General features: G+C 47.1%; 1 long non-coding RNA gene across 1 annotated transcript; it reads right to left on the bottom strand.

The window, feature by feature from the left end:
* Nucleotides 1-9,411: 9,411 nt before the first annotated feature.
* On the bottom strand, nucleotides 9,412-16,364 carry LOC114490706. Its single transcript, XR_004901223.1, has 2 exons — nucleotides 16,208-16,364; nucleotides 9,412-9,525 (listed from the first exon to the last, which is right to left on the bottom strand). It is a non-coding gene; the product is annotated as an uncharacterized LOC114490706 (long non-coding RNA).
* Nucleotides 16,365-18,518: the final 2,154 nt, after the last annotated feature.

Below are 18,518 nucleotides of genomic sequence, written 5' to 3'. Positions count from 1 at the left end.
AGAGAGTAAAACCGTCAAATGTGGAGTTTCAATTTACCTATTTAAGGCTTATGAAGAGAATACCAAGGATTCATGTTTAGGCAAGGTTTGCTTTCTGTTGTTCCTGTGGGAGGGAGGCTTTATAATTTTAGAGATTTTAAAAGATTAGATAGGAGAAGAAAGAAAGAAAGAAAGAAAGAAAGAAAGAAAGAAAAGAAAGAGAAGAAAAGAAGGAAGAAAGAAAAGAAAAAAGAAAAAAGAAAGAAAGAAAAGAAGAAAAAAGAAAGAAAGAAAGAAAAGAAAGAAAAGAAAGAAAGAAAAGAGAGAAAAAGAGAGGAAGGAAAGAAGGAAGGAAGGAAGGAGGAAGGAAATGGATGGATGGATGGAGGGAAGGAGAGAGAGGGAAGATCAATGGGTGGGTGGATGGATGGATGGATGGAGGGAGGGAGGGGAGGGAGAGAGGGAAGATGGATGGGTGAGGAAGGGGATGGATGGATGGGAGGGAAGGAGAGAGAGAGGGAAGATCGATGAATGGGTGGATGGATAGATGGATGGATGGATGGATGGATGGAAACACAGAATGACAGATGATAGACAAGTGGACTGACAGATTAGATATAGAAGGACGAGGACCAAGCTGACACTCTGAGGAAACTGGGCCGCAGCAAGGTGGTTCGACACCAGCTCTTACCTCCGGTGCTCGGCGCCTCTCCCGCGACGTCGCCATTGGGGAGGGAAGACTCCTCCCCGGTCGGCTTTGTCACCTGCGTCATATAAATTGAAAATGTTTCGGAGTATTTTTAGGATAATAGCTTGCATTTGAACATCATTTACGTTCAAGTTTTTTGTCTTTATCCCTCATTTCATCTGTACAACACTGTGACCTCAATAAGGAGGACAGTCACCACCGCTTACTCCAGAGAGACAAGAAAATAAAGGCAGCAAACGTCAATTACAAGCCAGAGTAAGGGCTGGGTCTATGCCCTGCTTTATGCTCTTTTGATTAACGCGCTCTATATTGGGATTAGGGTATGAAACAATCTTTTGTTCATTATTTGATGCTCTGTAGTATCAGTTTTATTGTCACTTGAATGCGGAGCTACTTTAAATGGTGTATATTTGCTTCTCCAATTTTTATGTTTCCCTTTCAGATTGTAAGTCTATACATGGGATAAGCATGCAGTCTGCTAAAACATCCTTTTTGAGATTTATGAAGGTTTCCTGACCAAGTGACCAAATGCATGACAACTTTGGAAACTATTTAATAAGTAAAAGAGGAAAATACATTCTATTAATTCTATGTATTATTATTCTTGTGTGTGTGTATGTATATCCTGAACATATCTACTAAATTAAGCGTATTCATTATATTTGTGTATACATGTTTAAAATAGCTCCTGATACCACTTTCTGTTACACAATACCCCCTTTCCCTAGTTAATGCCTTTGGCTTTGAATTCCTCTTTATCTGACGTTATTAATTCTACTCCAGCTTCCTTTTTGGTTCTATAGGCCTGTTGTAGTCTCCTCCTTTTCCTTGCATTTCTATTTGAAGGACTGTTTTACTGTGCCCTTATAAATGATGTGTGGCTCCATCCCTGTTAAAACTGACAACACGCCCTGGCTAGCGTAGCTCAGTGGATTGAGCGCAGGCTGCGAACCAAAGCATCGCAGGTTCGATTCCCAGTCAGGGTACATGCCTGGGTTGCAGGCCACGGCCCCCAGCAACTGCACGTTGATGTTTCTCTCTCTATCTCCTTCCCTTCCCTCTCTAAAAATAAGTAAATAAAATATTTTAAAAAATAAGAAAAGTTAACTTAAAAAAAAAACTGACAACGCCACCTGCAGAACAGCCTCGCGGTCCCCTGTAGGACCCTGTCCTCCAACACACGGTGACTCTGAACTCAGGGCAAAACATTTTTAAATGAAAATTAAAAAAAAAACATTTTTAAAAAGGGCAAAACAAGAATGGACCAACACAAGAAGATTCTAGAAGGAGCTGACACTTAAAAGAGGAGGAGGATTGCACACCCGAGTTCACTTTGTTCCCAACAGCCAAGAGGTGGCACAGCCCAAAGGCGACCAAAGGATGAACGGAAAAGCAAAGTGTGGTGTATCCATACGATGGACAGCATCTAATTTGAGGACCAGAGAGAAACGAGATGTTTTTTTAAAGGAAGAAAGCTTCAGATGAGTATGGAATAACAACGCAAGGGTTAGCGCACATGTCGTCAGAAGGCCCCAAGGACAGGCGACAAATCCCCACCCACACACAGTGGCCTCATGATACATGTGCTCACAGATATAGTATTCCCCTTTTTCACACGGCCCCTTCCACACTCCGAGACTTTTCCAGGATAGTTGAACATCCTTGATTTCACTATTATTGCAATAACAACAGTGAAAGTGGTTCTCAACATTAGCAGCATTTTGCATTCCCCGGGGAGCTCTCCACCCCCACCCGAGAGTGTAAGGCTTCATGGATCTGGAGGCAGCCCTTCCATTTGATAACTGTAGCAGCTACCCGGGGCAGGTACACTAGGGTGGGGCTGGCCGCCAGTATCTACCCTTCTCCCTGTTCCTCCTGGGGAAGAGCAGCTCCAGGGCCTGCCCCCCAGCTCACGCGCCGCTCCACCCAGGTGGCAGGCACCCCTACTGCCCACTGCCCACTGCTCACTGCTGAGATGAAGGGCAGCATGGAGGTGAGGGAGAGGGTTCCACCTGCCAGGCTGGTCCAAACCAGGGCCCAGAGCCGCAGCAGCTGGAACACACCTCCGTGGGGTGTGGAGGGCCCTGAGAGCCTCGCCCACCTTTGGCCCATACTGGGACCTGGGTCTCCTTCTTCAAACCAACGTTTTTGCTTTCCATCTTTCAGGGGTTCTTCTCCAGTTTCTGGTCCTGGGCAGCACCCTCTCTGGCTTCCCTGCACAGTCTGAGACAAGGAGCCGCAGGGGCAGGAATCAGCGTCGTCTCCAACCGGAAGGCCCTCCCGCATCGCTCTAATCATTCACTCTTCCTGGGACTCCTGTGAGTCACACACCAGGTCTGCTGTGTTGGAGGCCTGATTCTTGACTCTTGACTTCCCCTCGTGATTCCTGTTTCTGGGCTTTGGTTCATGTTCAAGGTGTTTCCACCGCTGGTCTTCTTGAACAACAGCGCGGGCCTCGATGGTGTCCGTGTTATCTTGCAGTTGTAAACGAGGAAATTCCAGAACACGTTTCTGCCCCAGATCCATGTCTTTTATGGATCTCACCCACATTTCTCCCTGCTTCCTCCCTTCAGGCTCCTTCATCTGCAGGCCTCGGAACTGTCCGTTCTCCCTCCGTCACGTGCCTGGGACATGCTGCCCTTATTTAGAAAGTTTTGCCACCCTCCAAAGTGCTTTCAAGGGGAGCCCAGTAATCATTTCAGAAAATGAGTATCAAAACTTCTAATCACATGTCATTTGGGGCTGAAAATGGTGTTATCCAGACAAACTATGGTGTGTTAATCACCAGACCTGGATGCATCCTGAAATCCACCTTCTGCTAGAAGATGCCTCCGGGTCTCTAACAAGATCTGAAATCTCTCTCTCTCTCTTTTTTCTTAAGATTTTATTTATTACTTTTAGAGAGAGGGGAAGGGAGAAAGAGAGGGAAAGAAACATCAATGTGTAGTTGCCTCTCGTGTGCCCCCTACCGGGAACCTGGCCTGCAACCCAGGCATGTGCCTGACTGGGAATCGAACCAGCAATGCTTTGGTTGGCAGGCCAGCCCTCAATCCACTGAGCCACACCAGCCAGGGCCTGAAACCCCTTTGGAGCAATGTCGGTATTGCTGCTGTGATGTCAGAGCTTCCTGAGGGGGCTCCCACGAGGACGGACAGCACCCACTGGGACGCACAAGTGCTGACACTGAAGAGTCAACCCCAACGGCATTCGGTAAGTGTCACGCTCTGACATTGTCATGACTGGGCTCATCTCTGCCGATTAGGGGGGATCGCGCTACAGATATAACTGGGTAGTTTCCATTGGTATCTCAGCAATGCTCCCCTGAAATAATGCATAGAAGACACTGATCCTAGTGCCTCACGGCCTGGCATTTGACAACGACGGAACGTGTTATCAACCATAACTTCAGTTACTCACTTTAAATGGTCATGCCTTTCCTTCTTTCATTTCAATCTAGCCAAAAATGACACGCAATCAAAGGTTGCATTTATTCATTTTCTGGTATGATCAGGGGGGCTCTCGTGGAAAGCAATTGGAGCAATGGCAAAATGAGTTCAATAAGCGCAGCGTTTCAGGACAGTAGTTTTCAGCTGGGGATGCCGTCACCTGCACACTTAGTTTTATTAACTTGTGGGTGTCGGGACCTGCCCCAGACCTACTGCATCTCGTTACTCAATAGTGTCGATATACCCCTGCCACACACGGCACGAGTATGCTTAGCATTCCCGGTTACTGCATGGTGCATATGCCTGACATAGTTGCAGTATAGAAGGTGTCTAGATAATTGTGTTACAGCAATAATTTTCCTGCATTCGTCCATTTTTACCAATAAGGTAGAATGTTGGCTGTCTTCTCCGAAAATATCTTCAAAAATAGCCTTTGTGATGATGTTTGTAGACATTTTATGTAAAACTTTCTTGGATTGACTTTTTATTTGTTTGCACACCACCGAAACCGCCCAATTTTCTTGTCAGGTGCCTTATTCCTGTTATAGTTCATCAAGCCTTTCACATCTGGAATTATCAGTAATGAACTATCCACAGTCACCTCGGGTCTCTAGTCACCCAGAGATATTCTTCTTAGCTAGTTTTACTTGCATGCTTCCCTAGAAGCTTTCGCAATCCTAAGTCAGGGTTTCCAGAGCTGCGGTCAAGGGCAGGTGGCTTCATGAGACTCCTAACCCCAGGCCCGGTGGAACAAGAACACATTCACAGGACTCAATGAACCGATGAGGGAGGATGGTAGCTTTTCTTTGCAATATTGTTGACATTACCTTAATGCTCTATATTCTGGATACATAAGGAAGCCCTCTGTCTTTCCTCTTAAGCTTCTTATAAATCATAACAATGTAGTCGACTCTACATTTGTAAGTTGAAACAAAATGTTTGTCAATGATTCTCTCTGCCTGACCCCTCCAGACTTTAAAAATTCTTTTTTAAAAAGATTTTATTTATTTATTTTTAGAGAGGGAAAGGAGGGAAAGAGAGAGAAAGATCAAGTGCATTTGCTGGGAGTCATGGTCTGCAACCCAGGCATGTGCCCTGACTGGGAATCGAACCTGCAACGCTTTGGTTCGCAGCCCACACTCAATCCACTGAGCTACGCCAGCCAGGGCTAAAAATTCTTACTGAACCCTTTTATCCTTTGTGGCAATAGAGTTATCTGCCCTGGCTCAGGGAGAATCCGTGTTCCCTATTACTAGGGCAAAATTGGAAACCAGTTATGCAACCAAGGCCTCCAGTGGAGCATGGGATTAAGAATGATGCTCATTTCATCAGATGTGGCCAGATGCTTGTAAAGAACGAAAGTGGACTTTATGGAGACAGAGCGCACTGAGAAAGACCTCCTGGGAACACTAGCCTGGTACTTGGTCGGGCGCAGCCTGCGAAGACAAGAAAAATGTTCTAAAAGCAATAATGCTCCTTATGGTACTTACTATCATTTTATGAGGGTACATTTCTACATAATTGTCAAGAGTGTCTATTTTTAGCCTGAGGGAGATTAATTTCCTTGCTGACTTCCCCACAATGTTGTTTACTACAAAAAGACACTGTGACAAATAATATCATCTCCATAAATCAACTGCCTGTCTTCCCGAAGGATAGCTGAAGGACTTCCCGTGTGCGCACATAAACACCTACAGCCCCAAGCGGAGCTGGCAGCACCCAAGGTCTTAGCAAAGGCCTGCCGGCAAGTCTCATCAGTCCCTCCTCCAAAACAGACCCCGAGATCACCCACTCCTATAGAGTTCCATCCCCACCACCCTAGCCCGAGCCGAAACATCTCATCTGAATGACTATCATAGCTGACCTCTTCGTGCCATTTATCCCACAGTAGCCAAAACTAAAGAAGGAAGGTTCCTTTACCTCTGCTCAAAATGCTTACAGTATCTCCATTGCCCCTAAGACAGGGTCCACGGCACTGCCCGCCAGCCCCTGCCGGCTCCCGGGGGGCCCCTCCCCCAGCTCCAGCACGTGGGCCCCTGGCAGGCCATAGATCTCCCCAAGCTCCTTCCTGCCTCAGGACCTTCCACTTGCTCTTCTCTTGGCCTGCGACATCTTCCCTCCACCCTCCAAGACACAAGTGTCCCGAGTGTCCCCACCAAGGAACGCACCTTACGATGAAGGCGCCACCTCTGAAATGCAATAACTCAACTCACGTGACCCAGTTAACACACTCCTATACCCGACTCCAACACCAAATAAAAAAAGATGAACTTGCATGGAATACCCTTTAGTGCTTGTTTTACACTCTTAATAATGTATATGTAATGGGCTACATTTAAGTTGGCCAAAGCCAGCAAGGTATCCATTAAAAAGGAAGGTGTTTAAGTCCTGGCTGGCATAGCTCAGTGGATTGAGTGCGGGCTGCGAACCAAAGTGTCACAGGTTTGATTCCCAGTCAGGGTCAAGCCTGGGTTGCAGGCCACGGCCCCCAGCAACTGCACGTTGATGTTTCTCTCTCTCACTCTTTCTCCCTCCCTTCCCTCTCTAAAAATAAATAAATAAAATCTTAAAAAAAAAAAAAAGAAAAGTGTTTGCCTCTTACATCCCCTTAACCAACGGTGGAGTCTACGTGTCACCACCTGGGGAAGGCGTTCGGGCCAGGCCTGCAGGTGTCAGCCTAAGCACTGGGACACCTCAATGTCATTACCCGAAGGCTGCTGACTCATGAAAGACACACGCCTCTGAGACGAGCCCATCTCTCCAAGGTCGATTTGGGTTGTTTCTCCTACAGTGAGAATTAATTTGGGCTCAGTCATCTCATAGCTCATTAGACATGAAGCCAGGCACAAACAAGCAAACAGATGAATTAAGAAATAAACGAATCAAACAGACATGTGCTGGTCTCGTGTCCACGGAGAGTCCAGCACAGTGAGGCAGAGGTGAGGAACGCAGGGGTTGCCGCAGCGGGGGAGGCTGGGTGATCGTCACTGGACGAATTTGTGACATTAACTTCATTAGCACAATTCTTTATTTGATAAGTATAATTATACATAATCAAAGATGAAACCTCACCAGAAGGGGGAAAAAAAACTAATGAAACTTACCTTGTTCTTGAGTCTAGATCTTAGTTTTTCCCTCTTTCTCAGGCTAAAGAAGCAGAGCTTAATTTATTGTAAATAGAAAGAATTAAAGTCGGTGATATATCATTATAAAATTAACTAATATAAGATATATGAGAACTCGTAACAAAATTTCATAAACACAACCTGGGAACTCATATTTTTACACGTTTAATTAGCATACTTCAGATTATGGAATGCAATGATATTTCTTTTTTAAAGGTACTGTCAAACTTTCATATTTTGTATAATAAAGTATAATGAAGCAAAAATATGAAAAGCATAGTTTTGGAATACGTGTCAATAAAAACCTTGCATTATCTCTATGCATAAGAGTTTGTCAAATAGGGGATGCATTGAAATCATGTTGATTTAAGTGTCATCGTTTATTAAACAGTCTCGGATGCTGATTTCTGTCTGCATTGTGACGGCTACATGGGCCCCAGCGGGCGTTCAGCCTACCTGTGAGCCTGGTGGGGGCGCCAAACCAGGAACGATAAATGATATTCTCTTCTTTTGCAGAGAAGAAGAGGTCAAAATCCTGGAACAAAGAAACAGAATGTTTAAACCCATTGCACACTTGTAAGCCAGGATACCCGCCTAAGTCGCTCTCTTTCTTATTAGCCATTAATTTAGGTTATGTTGTTTTGCTCCGCCAGAGGTGACTAATCCCCAAAGTTAAGAAGTCTGCGAGCTTCACATTTGTTTTTACACGCTTTCAATATGCCTACTGCAACGCAGTCAGAATTCGCTCGCACACACGCACACTGTCCGTGCTCAGGAATTGCTAACACTCAGATAGGTGTGCACAGTAAAAGGCTTCTTTCTCCAAGAGTTTCACAGCTTTAGCTGGTTCCCTCACCAGCTGGCCCTAGGGATTTGGGGCTGATCCGCAGAGGCTAAAACAACACAGGCTTCCTCCGCTGTGGTTCTAGTAGCTTCCGAGGGCGCAGACTCATCTCAGGCCCTTCCGATACCAGGAGCCACAATATCACGGACGGCTTGGAGCGGAGGTTGTTTGGGCAAAATGGAGGAAACTGTGATCTAAAACCGAGCTGTGGATTGAAAGCTGAAGCTCAGGGAAGCTCCGCCCCCAGCTCAGGCCCCGCCCAGGGGTCAGCTCTTCACCGGGCATGCAGCCCTAAACCAACTGTGCAGTAGTGTAGTTGTCAACAACTCAGAAGAGTTCCATTTTTTTTTCTTTACCAGTAAAATACAAACGATCTTCCCCCAGACTACTTTATTACAGCCAATCTTTGTCACCAGGGCTGTGATGCAGCTTCCACGGTGTCGCAGAAGGGCTCGCGGGAGCCTGGGCGGCCTCGCCTGGGCCAGACACCACTCAGACCAGCTCAGTGTGTTACTGCGGACCCCACCCGTACGGGTGTCAAGAAGCCTAAAACCACATAGGGGCCGCTTGCATCGCAGCATCTGAAAAGTGGCCGAGGAGGCTTAGACGACCCCTGAGATAACTCCCAATTCTCAGGTTCTAAAGTCCTTTGAGTTTTCATATGTTCCTCCTTTCCAACCATTTGATTTACAGAATAGAATCTGTAAACTCTGAAGAATGAGTGATTTTATGGTGAAACGAACCACTAAATGTACACAATAAAACCGCCGTTGCAATCGGAACGTCCAGGGCTGGGTTTAAACCGCTTACACACTTACGCAGTCATGTACCTTGCACCCATAGTAAGACTGCACCTCTGCAGACCATTCTGGATACATGGGAGAACCACCCTGTGTCCCCGGGGTGCATGTGTGACCACTGCCGGGCTGATTAGAATTCCTTCCAACTAAAGGCATACTGTGTTTGAACAAGTGTCCTCAGTTCTTCAGATAAAACATAAGGAGCCTAAACTAATCCCAAGAACTTCTGAGTCATCATTTTGTTGTTGCCATCATGCTGTAAATCTCCAGTAATTGCTTATTCACGATGGACCTACCATCTAGATGTTGGACGGTAGAAACAGGTCATGACCTGAAAACTGTGACCTTCAAAGGCTGCCTCAAAAGTCATCTGCTTTAACCGATTTCTGAGAAACATACATGCAAGAGGAATTTTCCAAGAAATCCAACAACTCACCCCACAATACTGTTCTTCGTTGAAGATCTGGGGAGGCAAGGGAATCCCGTTCTGAGGTTTTTTCTCTCCAGGAACATTCTCTCTCATCCACCGCCTGTTGTCTTCGTCCCCCGCTATGTCTAACTCCTTGAAGTCGATTTTATTAGCTTCCAAAAAGCCCACCACTTCTTGTTGTTTTTTCCTAATCTGGTCAAAAGAAGAGAAAGACAACTATTAGACTGGTTTTTTTAATGTTTTGCTTATATTTACATAAATCCTGTATCCAACTATACTGTATATACACAACGGAAATAATTTTGCAAAGTATTTAAACAAAAAAAAAACGATAAAATCACGCCTCTTCATTCTAAGGATAAGCAGAGTGATTACTTAAATTCTGAAGTTTGAAACTCATCAATGTCTGAAACTCATCATGGTATAATCAACCCAGTAAAAAGAGACACGCTTTCATCACAGCTTTTGTGTGAGATCGTCAAAGTCCTTTTCTCTGCTAAGCTTTAAGGCTGAAAAATAAGTAAGAATTGGTTAGGAAGAAAAAGGATGATTGGGAGAAGACCAAGAAGAAAAAAGAAAAATGGCAATTTACTATGAAGCTCAAGTACCAAGTATGCACACATGAAGAATGCACTCAGTCCCAGTTGTGAAAACAGGAACATGAGTCATTGAAAAGGAGTTCAGTAATACAGGTAACCGACAAATCCCACGTGGAGGAGGTCATTGGCAGGGGAAGGACAGAGAAAAAGCCCGGGAAAGCTGGGGGACGTTTCTCCCGGCCCCCACAAGAGTAACGCAGTGAAACAATTCTGTTCTCCCAGAGATTTCTCCCTCCCTGCTCACACCCAGCTCTGAAGGCCGCACCTTTTCTCAGCCGGGGTCCGAGTGACTGGCTGTTCCACCAACTGCCACTTCTCATGCAGGGGCCATCTTTAAAGCTCAGAAACCCTTTCCAGAAAGAATTACAACAATTTTCTCTCTTCAGTCAAAGAACTCTCTCCCAAAAATGTGTGATGCCCCTCTTTTATAAACACTGGTGAACAGGTCACAGCAGACTCTGGCTGCAGATTTTAACAACGTCTGGGAGAAACTTCCAGAGCACAGAGGGGCAAACACAAGGCCCAAGGGCAGAATCCGGGCCCCCACCTTGTTTTATCGGGCCCGGCACCTTTTTCTACCCAGCAGCAGTGCCGAGCTCTCGCTTAACTGTTAAGGGGTAGTTACATTTATGCAGTCCTAAAATCACATTCAGTCCTTTGAAGGCAACCTGGAGGCTGATGTGGCTCCGGTGAAAATGAGTTTGACACCCCTATTCCAGAGTGATCGATTGAATGATCAGTCAACACTTGCTTATTGATTGTCTAATCTGCACCAGACATTGTGCCAAGCTCATCATCGGAAAGGGTCATAAGCTGTTTATTTAGATAAAAGGAAAATATAGAGAACTCATTGACACAAATTAGATATATAACAAGATAAAGATAATAAAGAGGTGAAATATGGTCATTTTTTGAAACTAAAATTAAAATTTTAAGTGATTTTGACATGAAATATCCAATATCTTAATGTTTAAGTCCTCTGAATACTGTCTAATGATGAAATCAAGACATTAAAAGTGGTTTTAAACCTGATTTCTTTCATGGAGGTTAGTATGCGAACAAAAATTATTTTATTCATTTTTGCCAAAGTGAATGAATCTATCAATGACTTCAGTATTAAGTGTTTCATTCTTAATTAAAGGAAAGTAAGGTACATGTAGACACTTAAGCCCTAGATGCTTAAGCCCAAATTTGCTTGGAGTGGTTTATTGATTGTGTATGTTATGTTCATTATAAATATAAAAAACTAATATTGATTTTTAACATAAAGTAAATTATATATAAATTACATATACACATATATTTAATGGCAATCACACATTTACCTTTTAATTAACATTTGTACCATCAACATAGCAAGGATATTGCAAATAAAAGCATTCTCCTAGATTAATCAATTAAAGGTGGTTGGTAGCCACCATACAACACTTCTAATCAGTAAGAGTGTACCCCAAGTGTGGGCAAAAATAAAAATAAAAGTCATACAGAATGATGTGGAATAATGGGTTTTTCTTGAGCTTCCGGTCAGCACGCTGAAACCTTCCTGAGCGCCGCGTGTGTCGGAGCCCCAGGAGGACCTGCGTGTTCCCTCCAGCCCTGCGCCCTCCCCCAAGGCTGTGCCGGGGGGCCTGTGGGGGGAGGGGGCCGGGGGGGGAACAGGCCCAGACCTTCCACCCCTCCTCTGGACACTGGGCTCCGGACCCCACAGCTTCACGGCTCCCTTTCTGAAACATTACAAAATCCCATCAGACCTGATGACAGCTGGTTGGACAAAACTGTTATCTTCATTAATCCTGTTTTCTCTACGCACTTTCCAACCTGTCCAAATTACTTGCACCACTTAACACATTCCTTATTCCTTTAGATATTTTGAGAGATGATTTCGCTGTTTTGAAGAGTAGAGGTGTTGCATTTCAGGCGGGTGTACCTTTAATTAAGTATTCAGAACACAACATCCTTTATTCTGTCCAAACCCCTGTCTCCCTTCCTTCCTTCTCAAATACCCCTCAGGAGTCAAATCAGCCCAGCCAAGGTCCACTGCCACCTCTCCAACATTACTTTCATCTCTATCAATCATCCCTCAGCGAGATGACAAAGGGATTTCATTTCATCCCATGATTTCTGAATAGATGGGAAAGGTCCAAAGTCCTCACATGTCTTCTGGGAGAAAATCGGAGAGACAGGGGCGATGGAAGGGAAGACCTGTTTACTCTCATTCCTCACAGGACAAGCAATTGTGTCTTCAGGACATCAAGGGTGGTTGGGTGCGTCCTATTGTATAAAATGCTATTCTCAGCCCCCACCAAAAGAAAGGGAAGGAAAGTTAAACGTAACCCTTGGTACCTCCCAAACACCAGTAACTGAAATGGGGCCAAAGGCATAGGCATCTGGCTGTTGGAGCCCTTGACCTTGAGTCCTGCCAGGGCTGGAGAAGGGTTTTAGGATGAGGTCAGGGGAGGGGAGAGGGGAGTAGCAAGCATGTGAGCTCACCTGGCTGGCAGGGCTGCCTTCTCCCACACCCTGATGCCCGCCCCAAGCGGGGGAGGCTCGCCCCTGCAGCCCTCCCCTAGAATGGGTCTCTGTTCCGGAAGCCCCCAGACCCTCAGTGAAAGCACAGCTCTTCTCCAAGTGTCCTCCTGAGCCAACCTCCAGGAACAAGGCATCCAAGGGCGTCTCCTCTTCAAAGCTTCACGGGAGGAGCAGGCACAGCACCCCAGAAGTTCTCACCGGACACACTGCTGCCTCTACTTCTCGCCCCTTTCACCCTCCAGGGCCATGGCCCATGGTGGCCCCCGGGAGATACAGCCCCTCTTGAAGACCTGGGGGTCCTTGGGGGTCTGTGTCGTTTGGAGCCTTTGGGACCGCAGCGCTGGCTCAGAGAGTTTCCTACCCTGTCCATTGACTCCAACAAAAGTGACCGTGCTCTGTCCTGAAGTCACCCGGCCGCTGTCGGGCCCACTAATGTGTCAGAGTGATCTTTGGGACACTCGCCCGTTTATTGTCTCGTACAGTTAGGAGCCTTTCCAACCGAGGTCACTGGACTGTAGTAAAAAGCACAGCGCACTTGAGGGAGAGGCGACCTGTGTTTCCGCGCTGGCTCAGAAGGATGCTGTCCAAGCAGGCTGGCCACCTGCCTCCTCCGCAGGACGGACAGAGCACGCCCTGCTCATGGGTCCTGCTGAGAACCCTCGAAGGGGGTGCATGGAGAAGCATGCATACCCCAAGGCGAGAACCTGCTCCGTCAGACACCCGGCAGCACCCTTACCTGACTTGCTGGCCCTGAGCTCTGATCACCATTTTAAAATAACGAAGCAGAGGCACCCAGGGATGAAGACAGTTTCCAAGGCGTCTACTACCAGATCCACCGAACTCAGGAGCCTTGTTTCCCCGCTGTGTCCACACTCACGCAAGGCTGGAGGAAGGACCGAGGCACCCAGGAGCCCCGTGAGGCTCTGTCCCAAAGACTGCCGTTCCAGAGCTGTGCAAACTGGACAGGGTGAGGGCTGTCCTCCCTCCCTCTGTCCCCCAGCGAGCCGTGACAGTGGCCTTCAGGAGGAGAGGAGGGGCACAGGCCTTCTCTCACTGCCGGGGTCTCTCCACCCAAAGCCCACCGTGAAAACCTCGCTTTCACACCCACTGTTACAGTGGAGCCATAACGCCCAGGGCACAGCTGTAACCCCTCATAAAGAGATGCAGTCTGGTTCTTCCTCTTACGTGTATCTCACTCATCCCACAAATGCCTGGCTGCCCCTGTTGACTAGGTCAGCGGCGCGAATTTGTTTTTGAAGTACACAGGGTAAGGAGTAAAGTGTTTCCAGACCAGCACCACCCACACAGCCTGAGTCGCAGAATCTGCCCTGAGGTCCTCCTCCTACAGAGAAGCTTCTGGGTGAAACACCCCCACCCAGGAAAAGTCGTCGGAACCGACACCACAGAAATGGTCTATTCTCTTTCTTTAGGACAGGACTGAAATTCTTCCATTTATGTGGCTTTGGATGATGCTTATAAAAATAATCATCATACGAACCGAAGCATCACAGTCAGGTTCGATTCCCAGTCAGGGCACATGCCTGGGTTGCAGGCCACGGCCCCCAGCAACCACATATTGATGTTTTTTTCTCTCTCTCTCTCTCTCTCTCTCCCCCCTCCCTCCCCTCTCTAAAAATAAATAAATAAAATCTTAAAAAATAAATAAAACGGTGTTCTACAATCAGTATGTAGAAATTTTTTTAAAAATTAAAAAAATAAAAATAGTCATCATATCCCTGGCTGGCGTAGCTCAGTGGATTGAGCACGGGCTGGGAACCAAAGTGTCCCAGGTTCAATACCCAGCCAGGGTACATTCCTGGGTTACAGGCCAGAACCCCCAGCAACCGCACATTGATGTTTCTCTCTCTCTCTCTCCCTCTCTCTCTCTCTCTCTCTCCCTCCCTTCCATCTCTAAAAATAAATAAATAAAATCTTTAAAAAAATAGTCATCATAGACTCAGATCTACTCATGTTAATGAATAATTAATAATATGGATTATTGTTAACTAACAATTATAATAACTAATACTTACAACAATAAAATATTAACTAACCAGAGCTAATAATTACAACATTAATAATTACGCGACTTGTTAATAACTGATTCAGCCCCTGACACCCTGCCAGGCCCCCTGTCGGACAAGTATGATTTGTATCCTCATTTATAGATAAGGAAATTGAGGCTTGGCAAGGTGAAACAACCTTTCCAAGGTCACAGGGTTCCAAGCGTCACCAAACTTTTGCTTAGGGAGTTAACGTGGCTTTCCCAAGGCCCTGGAGCAGACGGTGCCCGTCCCGATGCTCCGAGGCTACCTAATTCAAGGCATGTAGGGCAGCACGCGATCCCTCCAAAACCCATCAGTTTATTCGTTGTCTCCGGAAGGATGCACGGGCCCATTCTGACCTGGTCTGCAGAACATGCAGAAGATGGGCAGGTGAGTGGTGATGTTCCCAGCCATGAGCATCGACAGCGTATTTAAAACCCACAAAAACCATTTTCCTCCAAAGTTATTTTTATCTAACTAACCCAACAACGTGCGCCCCTTGCAGGTCAGCTCACAGTTTCCGAGGTCATCGACAACCACGAAACATTTCGCAGAGTTGTCCATTTGGAATGTCTCCTCAACTGTTTTCTGTTAGAAGATGTTCTAGAAATCACTAGCCGTTGCCGATCCGTGGGGCTCAGAACCGACAGGCGGGCTCCTTTCTCTCGCCTTCCCCGCTCCCTCTCCCTCCCTCTCCGGAATCCTCCGCGCGCACTAGGAGCGCGCACTAGGACGCGCACTAGGAGCGCGCACTAGGAGCGGGGCCTTCCGTAGCGGCCGCTGGCGCTGTTCCCACCAGCGCCTCACCTAGACCATCGTCCCTGACTCAGTGACTGCTGAAACCCTAGCTGTCACCCGAGCCCATCCAGGACCTGGATATAAAAGGAAACAGCCCCCTCCCTGGTCTCCAGCTCTCAGGATTAATTCAACTGTTTTCTCTCCGCAGCCTCCCAAGCTCCTGCTAAAATGCGGGTCCAAATGTCGGTACCGAAGCCGGGATCATCCCTCCATTACCCGCGTCTCCGAAGGCAGGTCTCTGGCGCCCGGAACGAAGGCTGGGATTGGACAGGCGGAGGGCTGATTCCCAGCCTGGTCCCAGGGAGAGCGCTGCTCTGGGGTCGGCGTTCAGTGCCTATTTTCGGTCTGTTTGGATTCCTGGAGAATTTAAAACTGTGGCCTTAGGGATGTTTGTTCTTGTCACTGTGACATCATTTTCCTCAAATAATAGTATTACACTTTTGGTAGGGTTACACTGCACACACAAGGAATTACACCCAGGAGTCGTTTTAGTCTTCTAGCTCCAAATACTGTTAAACAACTCTCCTTTCTTTGCAACTTTTACCTAAATCCTGCAGAATGAATGGCAAAAACACTCCACCAAAAAAAAAAAAAAAAAAAAGACCTTCGGTCCCATAATATGCAACACAATAGGACACAAGTCACTTGTTAAGAAGTCTAGAGTCAAACACACCCCCTTCCTCGTGTCTCCTCTCACACCCAGCTTACACACCTCCTCAGCACCGGGGAAACACACGCAGAAAGCAAGGGCGCGCAGGCTCGCTGCAGAGCCGCCGTTTACTTACACACACTCCTCAAAAAGACATTTAAAGCCAGCGCTGGGCCATCCCCGCTCCTTTCCGAGGCTGCGCCACTCGGAAAACAGCCTAGGACGAAAGCCCGCAAACTCCAACAGACACCTACCGCTATGGACCCAGAAGATGTGGCAACAAACACTTTGATAACCATTTTGATAGTCGGGCAGAGGACTCCCCCCAACACACCCCTGAGAAGGCACGCGGCGCCAGACAAATCCTGACAGCGGGACAGCCCAGCCTGCGCCGGGCGGGCGGGGCTGGCGCAGCCCAGCGCTCCTCTGAGCTCCTGCCCCTCCCGCTGCAACTTAAGGTCTGCCTCTCCCGGGAGCAGCCCAGGCATCTTGGACCGTCCTTTCCATTGGCCCGGGAATATTTGGGGACCTGTCAGGAAGATTTTTGATTGGTCGATAAAAGCAGTCCCTGGACCCTTTCCCTTACCACTTCAAATGCCCGACAACAGTCCCTAAAAGGCGAGGCTGCGCCGCGCACCAATCAGAGCCCTGCGCAGGGATGCCTTGGGCTGGAGGCAGGCGGGGCGCCCAGCGGAGGCGACAGGAAGGGGGGAGGCGGTCTTTGGGGAAAGGCCCGGGACGCACCGACTGAACCTCAAGAAGAGGCTGTGTTTACAGGGCTTCTGGCAAACCACGGGCAGGGTCCAAAGAGTCACAAAGGCCTTGAAATAAATGAAGAGCGGCTTCCTTCCTCTATAGTTTCCTGGCGGCCCAAAAAGAAAAATCAGTGAACCGTCATACAATAGATTCCTTTATGAGTGGCCTATTTCCACTTTCTCATTGACCACCTGTTTCTGTTTAAAGAACAGAAACTGACGGGTCGTGGGTGGGTAATGTTTCACTGACACCCATTAGTGCAAAGCCTTCAGCGAGCAAATTGTCTCACTATGTTGGGGCGGGGGAGGAGGGGTGTTAAACTGATCTGTTTGTCACAGGCTCTATGCATCTTATTTATATCATTTGAATTATGTTCAAAGTTGGAGGATTCAAAATCTAGTCAGAAGCCCCAGTGCTAGTCGCCAACTCTTCCGATGGGTTGCAACATCAAGATCAAGGGCATGAGGGGCAAAGGCCCCTCGGGGATATCCAGTCCTCTTAGATACTTGAGTCTTTATTTTTTGAAGTCCCTTGCTCCTCATTGGCAGAGGTGGGCCCTGGCGTCCTGGGACAGGGAGGGATGCCAGGCTTGCGCCACGGCCCCTTTGCCAACGTCCTGGAGGCCTGGAGCCCTGCTACCTTCCCACCCAGCAGGTGCCTGTGATGAGAAAGGAGGCCCCGTCCCTGCACCAGAGCTCAAATTCATTTACATCAGGACTCGAGGTTGAGATGATTCCACCAGAGAGTAACTCACAGCCTCCACAGGCCAAGTTAGCCACTCCCCAAAGTAGGCCCTGAATGGAGATGATTAATGGTGCCCAGGGGAATCCACCACTAACGTCAATTTTATTTTAAAGCCCACCAAAGATCATAGGTCACTGCTGCTTTTGTCTTTTCTGTATTTTCAAACTTTCTACAGTGAATATATACAATTTTGTCATATATTTTCAATACCGGGTCTTAAAAGTTTGTCACATGAGCATGTTCTTTTTCTCCAGATGTTGTTAAGAAAGCAAGAAGCAAGCCCTGGCTGGCGTAGCTCAGTGGATTGAACTCGGGCTGCGAACCAAAGTGTCGCAGGTTCGATTCCCAGCCAGGGTACATTCCAGGGCTGCGGCCATAACCCCCAGCAACCACAAACTTGATGTTTCTCTCTCTCTCTCCCTCTCTCTCCTCGCTATCTACCGATCTCTCCCTCTCCCTCTCTCTCTAAAAAAAATAAATAAAACGAGGCTTTAAAAAAAAAGAAACAGAAGCGGCACGTCTGACTTTGTAAATTAGTACATAAATAGAGCTGGATGCACCCGTGCACTAGGGTGTGGTACACCCCCTGATCATGGGAGGCAAAGCTGCCTTCAGTAGGGAACCCCAGCCACACAAACCCTGGGAGGAAGAAGTTCCTGCTCAAGGATAGCTAACATTTTTAGGGTTAGGTGGTTGCCTCGGCTCCAATGCTTTCATAAACAGCTCCTTCACGCTCACGAACCCCGAAAACTGGGCTCTATTACTGGTCTACCCAGATGAGGACTTAGAACGGAGATATGGGATCAGTGAATGGTGTATCCAATAGAACTAACCCATTGATATGCAACCACCCCAGAAAAAGTCCTGACAGGCTACCCTCAAATTCCTAGAGCTCCCTTTTCTCACTGTGAATTACTTTGAGAGAGATAGTTATCCTTTTACTATGCCAGAAAAGGTACAAATCAGAAATGTGAAACCTCTAGCTGAAAGACCTTGTATTTAGACAGGGAGACCACTGAGCTTCAAGAAAGAACAGAAATCCAAATATGCCAAGAATCCAAAAAC

Source organism: Phyllostomus discolor, chromosome 2 (assembly GCF_004126475.2).
Source record: "Phyllostomus discolor isolate MPI-MPIP mPhyDis1 chromosome 2, mPhyDis1.pri.v3, whole genome shotgun sequence".
Classification (NCBI taxonomy): Eukaryota; Metazoa; Chordata; class Mammalia; order Chiroptera; family Phyllostomidae; genus Phyllostomus; species Phyllostomus discolor.
Note: the sequence above shows the minus strand (reverse complement) of the source record. Positions and strands in the feature narration are given on the sequence as shown.